The sequence below is a fragment of the Oncorhynchus masou genome, chromosome 1 (genome assembly GCF_036934945.1).
Source record: "Oncorhynchus masou masou isolate Uvic2021 chromosome 1, UVic_Omas_1.1, whole genome shotgun sequence".
NCBI lineage: Eukaryota > Metazoa > Chordata > Actinopteri > Salmoniformes > Salmonidae > Oncorhynchus > Oncorhynchus masou.
In genome coordinates this window covers 19,892,678-19,902,226 of record NC_088212.1, presented here as the reverse complement: position 1 = coordinate 19,902,226, position 9,549 = coordinate 19,892,678, and the positions used below count along the sequence as shown (strand labels likewise).

At 41.5% G+C, this 9,549-nt stretch overlaps 1 long non-coding RNA gene across 1 annotated transcript; it reads right to left on the bottom strand.

The window, feature by feature from the left end:
* Window positions 1-5,197: 5,197 nt before the first annotated feature.
* On the bottom strand, window positions 5,198-9,235 carry LOC135547443 (uncharacterized). The gene is made up of 2 exons (XR_010456717.1): window positions 8,813-9,235; window positions 5,198-6,101 (listed from the first exon to the last, which is right to left on the bottom strand). It is a non-coding gene; the product is annotated as an uncharacterized LOC135547443 (long non-coding RNA).
* Between the last annotated feature and the right edge of the window lie 314 nt (window positions 9,236-9,549).

Genomic DNA, 9,549 nt, shown 5'->3' with positions numbered 1-9,549 from the left:
CGGGGGCTTAGTGTGTGTCCTGCATCAGCCCATTACCCCCAGCGGGGGCACCATTGGTCCTCACCTCCGAGCAGCTCCCACAGCAGCACAAAGATCTGCTCCAATGCCTCTTGAGGAATCTCCCTCGTGACGACCACCGCCATGCACGACACCCCTTCCCCTCCTGCCCGTTGCTCGTGGTGATGGACCACTCGGAGGATGCTGGACTTCAGAGCTTCATAGTCGGAGCTGGAACAGACAGGGGGAAGGGCACATTACACTAAATCTTCACAAAGCCCTCAGGATCTGTCTGAAATCCTAAACATACACTTTCATACTATACCTCCTAATACACACGTCTGAGCAAAACCAACACGCAAATGTACACACACGCACACACAAAATATCAACTACATGATTTGTGTGTGTGTGTCTGTGTGTGTAGCTGTTGAGCACATCGTCCCTCATCAGAGTGAGGGAGAGTTTTCCTCTGTGGTGGAGCTGTAGTAGGTTGATGTCGTCTTTCCACAACAGAGCAGACTCACACACCCTCACAAGGTATCACAACGTCTCCCTGGCAAGCCCACGTCACATCGCTGACCACACAGGACCGGGACACTCACACAGCCTGAGCTCTCCTTCTGAGACACACACACACACACACAAACAGACACACAGAAAGTACAAATATAAGACACGCAGATACATTTACAGTAGTAGTCAACATTTTGGACACACACACTCATTCCAGGGTTTTTCTTTATTTTTACTATTTTCTACATTGTAGAATAAAGACATCAAATATAATTTGGTTTGTTTAACACTTTTTTGGTTACTACATGATTCCATATGTGTTATTTCATAGCTTGATGTTTCACTATATAAAATATAAAAATAAACAAAACCTTGAATGAGTAGGTGTGTCCAAACTTTTGACTGGTACTGTAAACTCAACCTCAAACAAGTACTCAAAGGCTGTAATACATACACACACACAAACACACACATACAGTACACACATAAATACCATGAACATGTCCCCACACATTACATGGCTGAGGAAGTAGGAGTAACTCTGTGTTGAAGCCACAGAATCTACATCTGGCTCCACCACTCCTAGAACAGCATGGACTTTAGGACCCACAGGTCCTGACGCCTGGAACAAACAAACATACTAACAAACAGGTTCAAAAGACCACACAGGATCCAATGTATTACATCAATAACATTTACATTTCGGTTTGTTGTTCCACAATTGCTGAACCTACATCTGTGGATTAGCAAGTATTTCAATGGGATGGGCTGACATTGAAAAAGTAATTTCAAACTTATTATGCCACTGCAGCCTGTGACACGAAAGAAAGCTAATTTGTGAGAAGGGGTGAAATCAGAGTGTCGGTAGAGAGCTGAGATCATCTCATCTCCAGAGCGGTACGGGACAAGTATGACTGCGCTGAAATGCAGCACTCAGAAATCCATGCATAATGTAAAATATGATTTAATATTCACGAAAGAGATGACTAAGATTCATATAGCCTGTGGTGGCCATGATGGTAGATCAGTGGTGTGTGTATTTGTATTTATTAAGGATCCCCAATAGCTGCTGCAAAGGCAGAAGCTACTCTACCTGGGGTCCAGCAACATTAAGGCAGTTATATACAATTTAAAATATTACATGACATTACATTTCATAACACTTTCCACAACACATTGTGTTCCCTCAGGTCACTACTCTACTATCACATATCTACAATACTACATCCATGTGTAGGTGTGTATAGAGTGTGTGTTTTATCATGTGTATGTGTGTCTCTTCACAGTCTCCGCTGTTCCATAAGATGTATATTTATCTGTCTTTTTAAATCTGATTCTACTTCTTGCACCAGTTACCTGATGTGGAATAGAGTTCCAAGTAGTTATGGCTCTGTGTAGTACTGTGCGCCTCCCATAGTCTGTCCTTGACTTGGGGATTGTGAAGAGACCTCTGGTAGCATGTCTTGTGGGGTATGCATGGGTGTCCGAGCTGTGTACTACCGTAGTAGTTTAAATAGACACCTCAATGCATTAACTTCAACACAAACCTTGGAGGCTCTTGGTTCTCACCCGCTTCCATAGACTTACACAGTAAGTATGACAACTTCCGGAGGACATACTCCAACCTATCAGAGCTCTCTTGCAGCTTGAACTGACATGTTGTCCACCCAATCAAAGGATCCGAGAATGAATCTAGTACTGAAAGCATAAGCTACAGCTAGCTAGCACTGCATTGCATAAAATGTGGTGAGTTGTTGAATCAAAGAGAGAGAAAGAGTTTTCAAAAATTTCTTCACAAATTAAGGAGAAGAGAGAGTCTTTTTCACTTTCATTTTCACTTACTTAGCTAGCAAATGCAGATGGCTAGTTTAGCCTACACAATGACCTGGCTCAAACAGAGGGATATTATGTTAGCTAGCTGACTCTTCCAAGTCAAGGTTAGCTTTTGGTTTTATACATTTTTGCCACCGGGGCCTGCCTGTGTAAATGCTAAACTGCTTACTGACTATACACTGTAACGTTACTGCATGATTGTAGGGGGTTTACTAACACAGTTCTATTAGCTATGTTGACTAGGATGCTAATGTTACTTTAGCTAATAAGGGAACAACGATGTAGGCCATGTGTAGTGGTTATGACATGGTTTGGCTTGGAAATAATTTTTCGCCTGGTCACATACAGCTGATGTGCATTGAAGTCCACAGACAAAGGGAAAAGGTGAGCGGAGGAGAGTGCATAGATGCCAGAAAGAATACAACGTGGCTGCTATGAAAGTGAACTGTGTTTACGCATGATCAAGGGTGTATTCATTCCAGCAATTCTGTTGAAAAACGTTTCTTAAAGGAAAGCAAACAAAAAGGGGATAAAAATACCTGAATTTGTCTAATAAAAACTTTTGATTGCAACTGTTGGACTAATGATTACACATGATTACCTAGATATGCTAGATGCAGGCAAGAGTGTGGAAGGCGGTATTGAATGTGTTCATGTGTCACCTCAAATTTTTCTCTCGACCTGTGTGCACCTACGTTGTAAACTTTCATTCATAGGCTAGGTTGTATCAACCTCATGATGGGTATAAGGAAAATTTGAGTATGATGCAGTATCATAAACCTATTGATGTTGCATTTAACTGGGTGAATGGAATATGAATGACAATCATCCAATATGCTATAATAGAAAAAAGGCCATGCTCATCAAAAAACAAAATTGTCCTCTCTCACCATAAACTGCACTGCTCTCCATGTACATTTAAGGGCCAGTTGTGCTGCCCTGTTCTGGGACAATTGTGATTTTCCGAGGTCCCTCTGTTTGTGTGTGTATCCTAGTTACTACAACCAGTACTAGTACTACACAAATAAAAACAGTGTGGCTGCCATCTGCTAGTACGAAGAGTACTATGTTGTAAGCGGGTGGGGAAGTAAGTATCTGTGGTGGTGGTTACATTGCGCTAGTCAACATTGGGTAAACACAAACTGCAGAATACGGTGCCACACTGGCCTGCTGCAATCCCTCATTGATACAACCATAGAACAAATAGGAAAATATGCAATGAATACCACTCCATTTCTCAGTCTCATATTACAATGAATATCCCTCCATATCTCAGTCTCATATTACAATGAATATCCCTCCATATCTCAGTCTGATGTTACAATGAATATCCCTCCATATCTCAGTCTGATGTTACAATGAATATCCCTCCATATCTCAGTCTCATATTACAATGAATATCCCTCCATATCTCAGTCTGATGTTACAATGAAAATCCCTCCATATCTCAGTCTCATATTACTGTGCAGGTCCATGATTAGAGAGGATGCGTAGCGGAGCGGGGTTGCAGTGGGCAATCAGTGACATATCTGTTTGAGATGCTAATATCTGGTTTCTGTCGAGCAGGCGTCACTCATGTTTCTGAGGGGATAGAGGGGGAGGGGGGCAGCGGGTTGGTCGATACTCTGATGGCTACGGGAGGAAGAGACGCGTTAGAAATGAAAGGGCACTCACTGCTTGTTCCACAGCAGCAGCACCAGCAGCAGAACACACAGACAACAGAACACACAGCCGGTACCACTCTCTCATCTCCATTTCACTGTGTGCTCCTCATCTAAAATTCACCCCATTCATCTCAAGGAGGCTCGGGGTGAACGGACGCACTGCTGCTTTTCTGTTTCTCTGCATGCCTTCCTTAGCTCTCTTATTGCTTTCCCTCTCTTGCTCTCTCTCTCTCTCCCTCCATTATCTCCTTCATTTCATCATCCCCACTTTCACCACTGTCTTCTATTATCAGTACCCCCTATTCCCCCCTTCCCCCATCCGCAATTGGTCAGTGGTAATATTGTGATTCCTTCTCCAGTGACGTGGTAATTTAGCTTTTTTTCCGGATGCCCCAAACAATCAGAAAGGGGATTCATCAGAGAAAATGACTTTACCCCAGTCCTCAGTAGTCCAATCCCTGTACCCTTTGCAGAATATCAGTCTGTCCCTGATGTTTTTTCTGGAGAGAAGTGGCTTCTTTGCTGCCCTTCTTGACACCAGGCCATCCTCCAAAAGTCTTCGCCTCACTGAGCGTGCAGATCCCGCAGCTGAATCAACTTTAGGAAATTCCTTGCGCTTTGCTGGACTTTCTTGGGCGCCCTGAAGCCTTCTTCAAAACAATTGAACCGCTCTCCTTGAAGTTCTTGATGATCAGATAAATGGTTGATTTAGGTGCAATCTTACTGGCAGCAATATCCTTGCCTGTGAAGCCCTTTTTGTGCAAAGCAATGATGACGGCACGTGTTTCCTTGAAGATAACCATGGTTGACAGAGGAAGAACAATGATTCCAAGCACCACACTCCTTTTGAAGCTTCCAGTCTGTTATTCAAACTCAATCAGCATGACAGAGTGATCTCCAGCCTTGTCCTCGTCAACACTCACACCTGTGTTAACGAGAGAATCACTGACATGATGTCAGCTGGTCCTTTTGTGGCAGGGCTGAAATGCAGTGGAAATGTTTTTGGGGGATTCAGTTAACTTGCATGGCAAAGAGGGACTTTGCAATTAATTGCAATTCATCTGATCACTCTTCATAACATTCTGGAGTATATGCAAATTGCCATCATACAAACTGAGGCAGCAGACGTTGTGAAAATTAATATTTGTGTCATTCTCAAAACATTTGGCCACGACTGTACACAGACAGACACACTCACACACACATTTATTTTCCATGTATTTAAGAAAAAACATAGTCTGTGTCAGTCCCACACTGTCTCTTTCCCTCAATCAAGTCAAAGACTTTCCAAGTCAGAATGTTTTTAGGTCTACTATGGCAATATACTGTATCTACTGTATGTAAGTGGTGTCTGTCTCCAATCTCCACAAAGTGTGCATGCACTGGGCTGGTTTCTGCCATGGGATAAAGGACAGGGTCATTCCATGTCATTTCAGCAAGCCATGACACCCACCATCTTAGATTGTTCTTAAATCATATCTGTAGTTAGAAACATAAGCATTATGAAATATTTTGTTGAAATATAATTTGATCTCTAAGAGATAAAAATCAAAATCAAATCAAATGTTATTTGTGACATACACATCGTTAGCAGTTAATGTGAGTGTAGTGAAATGCTTGTGCTTCTAGTTCCGACCATGCAGTAATATCTAACAAGTAATCTAACCTAACAATTTCACAACAACTACCTTATTCACAAGTGTAAAGGAATTAATAAGAATATGTACATAAAAATATATGAATGAGTGATGGCCGAACGGCATAGGCAAGACGCAGTAGATGGTATAGAGTACAGTATATACATGAGATGAGTAATGTAGGGTATGTAAACATTATATAAAGTGGCATTGTTAAAAGTGGCTAGTGATGAGTCAGTATGTTGGCAGCAGCACCTCAATGTTAGTGATGGCTGTTTAACAGTCTGATGGCCTTGAGATAGAAGCTGTTTTTCAGTCTCTCGGTCCCCACTTTGATGCACTTGTACTGTCCTCGCCTTCTGGATGATAGCGGGGTGAACAGGCAGTGGCTCGGGTGGTTGTTGTCTTTGATGATCTTTTTGGCCTTCCTGTCACATCGGGTGGTGTAGGTGTCCTGGAGGGCAGATAGCACATCCAGGACAATGTATAGGATTCATATAACATTCAATAATGATAGTACCTGACATCCAATTTGGACCAAACTTTTTCTAACAATGAGTAAGACACGAGGGAACCAATTTGCTAGTTGTTTTTTTCACTGTTCAGAGAAATTTGTCATTGAAGTTGTTGCATTTATGTCCCATCCTACATCCTGATATTACCAGGTTGTGACCACTAGATGGTGTTGTTTCTCCTATTTTTTTAAAGAATTTCCCCAAATTACAGAATTCCATAACGGTTTTCTTACCCTGTAAGCAGTCAATGTACCAGGTATGACAGCAACCCATGCTTTGGTTTTGTTTACCTGGCAAGTCAATGGTACCTATATTAATATTTTTGTGCTTCATATCCATTCATCGATAAGTAACATCATTGAGTAACAACACATTTTAAGATACTTTAGGATAATTTGGACATAACGTGTGAAAATGCTAATATTGATACTATTGGCTTGCATTGGATTAGTGACACAAATGCTAAAAGTTAGCATCTGAAACATTGGCGAGGTAAACAAAACCAAAGCATGGGTTTCTGTCATATCTGGGTCATTGAAACAATACTCCCAAGCAGCAGCTCCATTCCACTTGTCAAACATATAGAACTGATAGAACTGTGTGGTGGGATTGGCGTGGGGGGTCCGCGGGAGGCTTTTGACCACTTCTTTTGATTCTTCATGTCTTACTCAATGTTAGAAAAAAGTTTGGTCCAAATCAGATGTTAGGTACTATATTTATTGAATATTGCATGAATCCTATAAATTAAAATAGCCAACTGGTGCAATCAAATATCTTAATTTTTGATAGATCAAATTATATTTAAACAACATAATTCTGCAAGAATGCTAATCTTATCTGTTTTTATCATACAGATGAAGTCAGAAGTTCACATACACCTTAGCCAACTACATTTAAACTCAGTTTTTCAAAATTCCTGACATTTAATCACAGTAAATATTCCCTGTCTTAGGTCAGTTAGGATCCCTACTTTATTTTAAGAATGTGAAATGTCAGAATAATAGTTGAGAGAGATTTTTATTTCAGCTTTTATTTCTTTCATCACATTCCCAGTGGGTCAGAAGTTCACATACTCTCAATTAGTATTTGGTAGCATTACCTTTAAATTGTTTAACTTGAGTCAAACATTTCAGGTAGCCGTACACAAGCTTCCCACAATAACTTGGGTGAATTTTGGCCCATTCCTCCTGACAGAGATGGTGTAACTGAGTCAGGTTTGTAGGCCTCCTTGCTCGCAAACGATTTTTCAGTTCTGCCCACACATTTTCTATAGGATTGAGGTCAGAGATTTGTGATGGCCACTCCAATACCTTGATTTTGTTGTCCTTAAGCCATTTTGCCACAACTTTAGAGGTATGCTTGGGGCCATTGTCCATTTGGAAGACCCATTTGTGACCAATCTTTAACTTCCTGACTGATGTCTTGAGATGTTGCTTCAATATATCCACATCATTTTCCATCCTCATGATGCCATCTATTTTGTGAAGTGCAACAGTCCCTCCTGCAGCAAAGCACCCCCAAAACATGATGCTGCCACCCCCGTGCTTCACAGTTGGGATGGTGTTCTTCGACTTGCAAGCCTCCCTCTTTTTCCTCCAAACATAATGATGGCCATTACTGCCAAACAGTTCTATTTTTGTTTCATCAGACCAGAGGACATTTCTCCAAAAAGTACAATCGTTGTCCCAATGTGCAGTTGCAACCCGTAGTCTGGCTTTTTTATGGCGGTTTTTGAGCAGTGGATTCGTCCTTGCTGAGTGGTCTTGCAGGTTATGTCGATATAGGACTTGTTTTACTGTGGATATAGATACTTTTATACCTGTTTCCTCCAGCATCTTCACAAGGTCCTTTGCTTTTGTTCTGGGGTTGATTTTAACTTTTCGCATCAAAATACGTTCATATCTAGGAGACAGAACACGTCTCCTTCCTGAGCGGTATGACGGCTGCGTGGTCCCATGGTGTTTATACTTGTATACTATTGTTTGCACAGATGAACATGTTACCTTCAAGCGTTTGGAAATTGCTCCCAAGGATGGAGGTCTACAATTTTATTTTTCGGAGGTCTTGACTGATTTCTGATTTTCCCATGATGTCAAGCAAAGAGGGATGAAGTTTGAAGGTTGGCCTTGAAATACATCCACAGGTACACCTTCAATTGACTCAAATGATGTCAATTAGCCTATCAGAAGCTTCTAAAGCCATGACATCATTTTCTGAAATTTTCCAAGCTGTTTAAAGGCACAAGTCAACTTAGTGTATGTAAACTTCTGACCCACAGGAATTGTGATACAGTGAATTATAAGTGAAATAATCTGTCTGTAAACAATTGTTGGAAAAATTTATTGTGTCATGCACAAAGTAGATGTCCTAACCAACTTGCCAAAACTATAGTTTGTTAACAAGAAATTTGTGGAGTGGTTGAAAAACGAGTTTTAATGACTCCAACCAAAGTGTATGTATGTATGTATTTTATTGTGACGTAGCCTTCCTGCAACTAACAGTTAGTATCCTTTCGCCTTCCGATCAAGTAAGTGAGTCGTAATCAGGTGTTTGCAACAACGTTTTACTGGAAACTACTTGTATGTGTTCTACCGAGACAGTATGTGGCTATTTGTTTTTCGATAAAATAAGAATAAGCGTGATGACAAACCTGCAGCACAGGTGCGTGCGAAACTTGTGCGTGACTCGTTCAAATTAATTTTGAAAAATGTGTGGCAGGAGAAGCTTATGGTTTGGACCATTGGTTTTCTTCATCATTCCGGACGTCCGCCGTCGCCTACTACTTGTGCTTGGGGGGCAAAGAAACAAGAGACTACGTTTTCAGCAACAGGAATACAGAATGTAGCACGTTGTCATCATCCCAACCAGTAAAACCCTTATTGTCCCCGGGCTGTCTAGGCTAAAACTAACCAGCATTGTCTTGGCCCGCAGCAAATAATCTTCCATGTTGGCCTCTGTCATTGTGGGGATGCTTTAGCCTCCATGTACAAGTTTGCAACGCTTGTTATCGTAGTTGCACTTGCCACCGAATTCCCCGCTGCGCTCACTGCAACACTGGCTCAGCTAGCGGTTCTCCCTCTCCCGGCTGGCCCATAGAGAATGACAGTGTCCTCTAGAGCCCAAAATGTAGTTTGCTTGGGCAGCGCCATTGAGGGCTTCCACGTTCGTCACTAAAGCCATAAACCCCGCCTATTTCTACCGTTTCTTTTTTAAATCTTATTTTGAACCTAACCTCAACCCTAACCTTAAACACACTGCTAACCTTATGCCTATCCTTAAATTAAGACCAAAAAGCATATTTTTGTTTTTCATTTACTTTTACAATACAGCCAATTCTAATTTTGTGCCTGTGGTAACTAGGAGTCTGACTTCCACCGTGCTTCCACC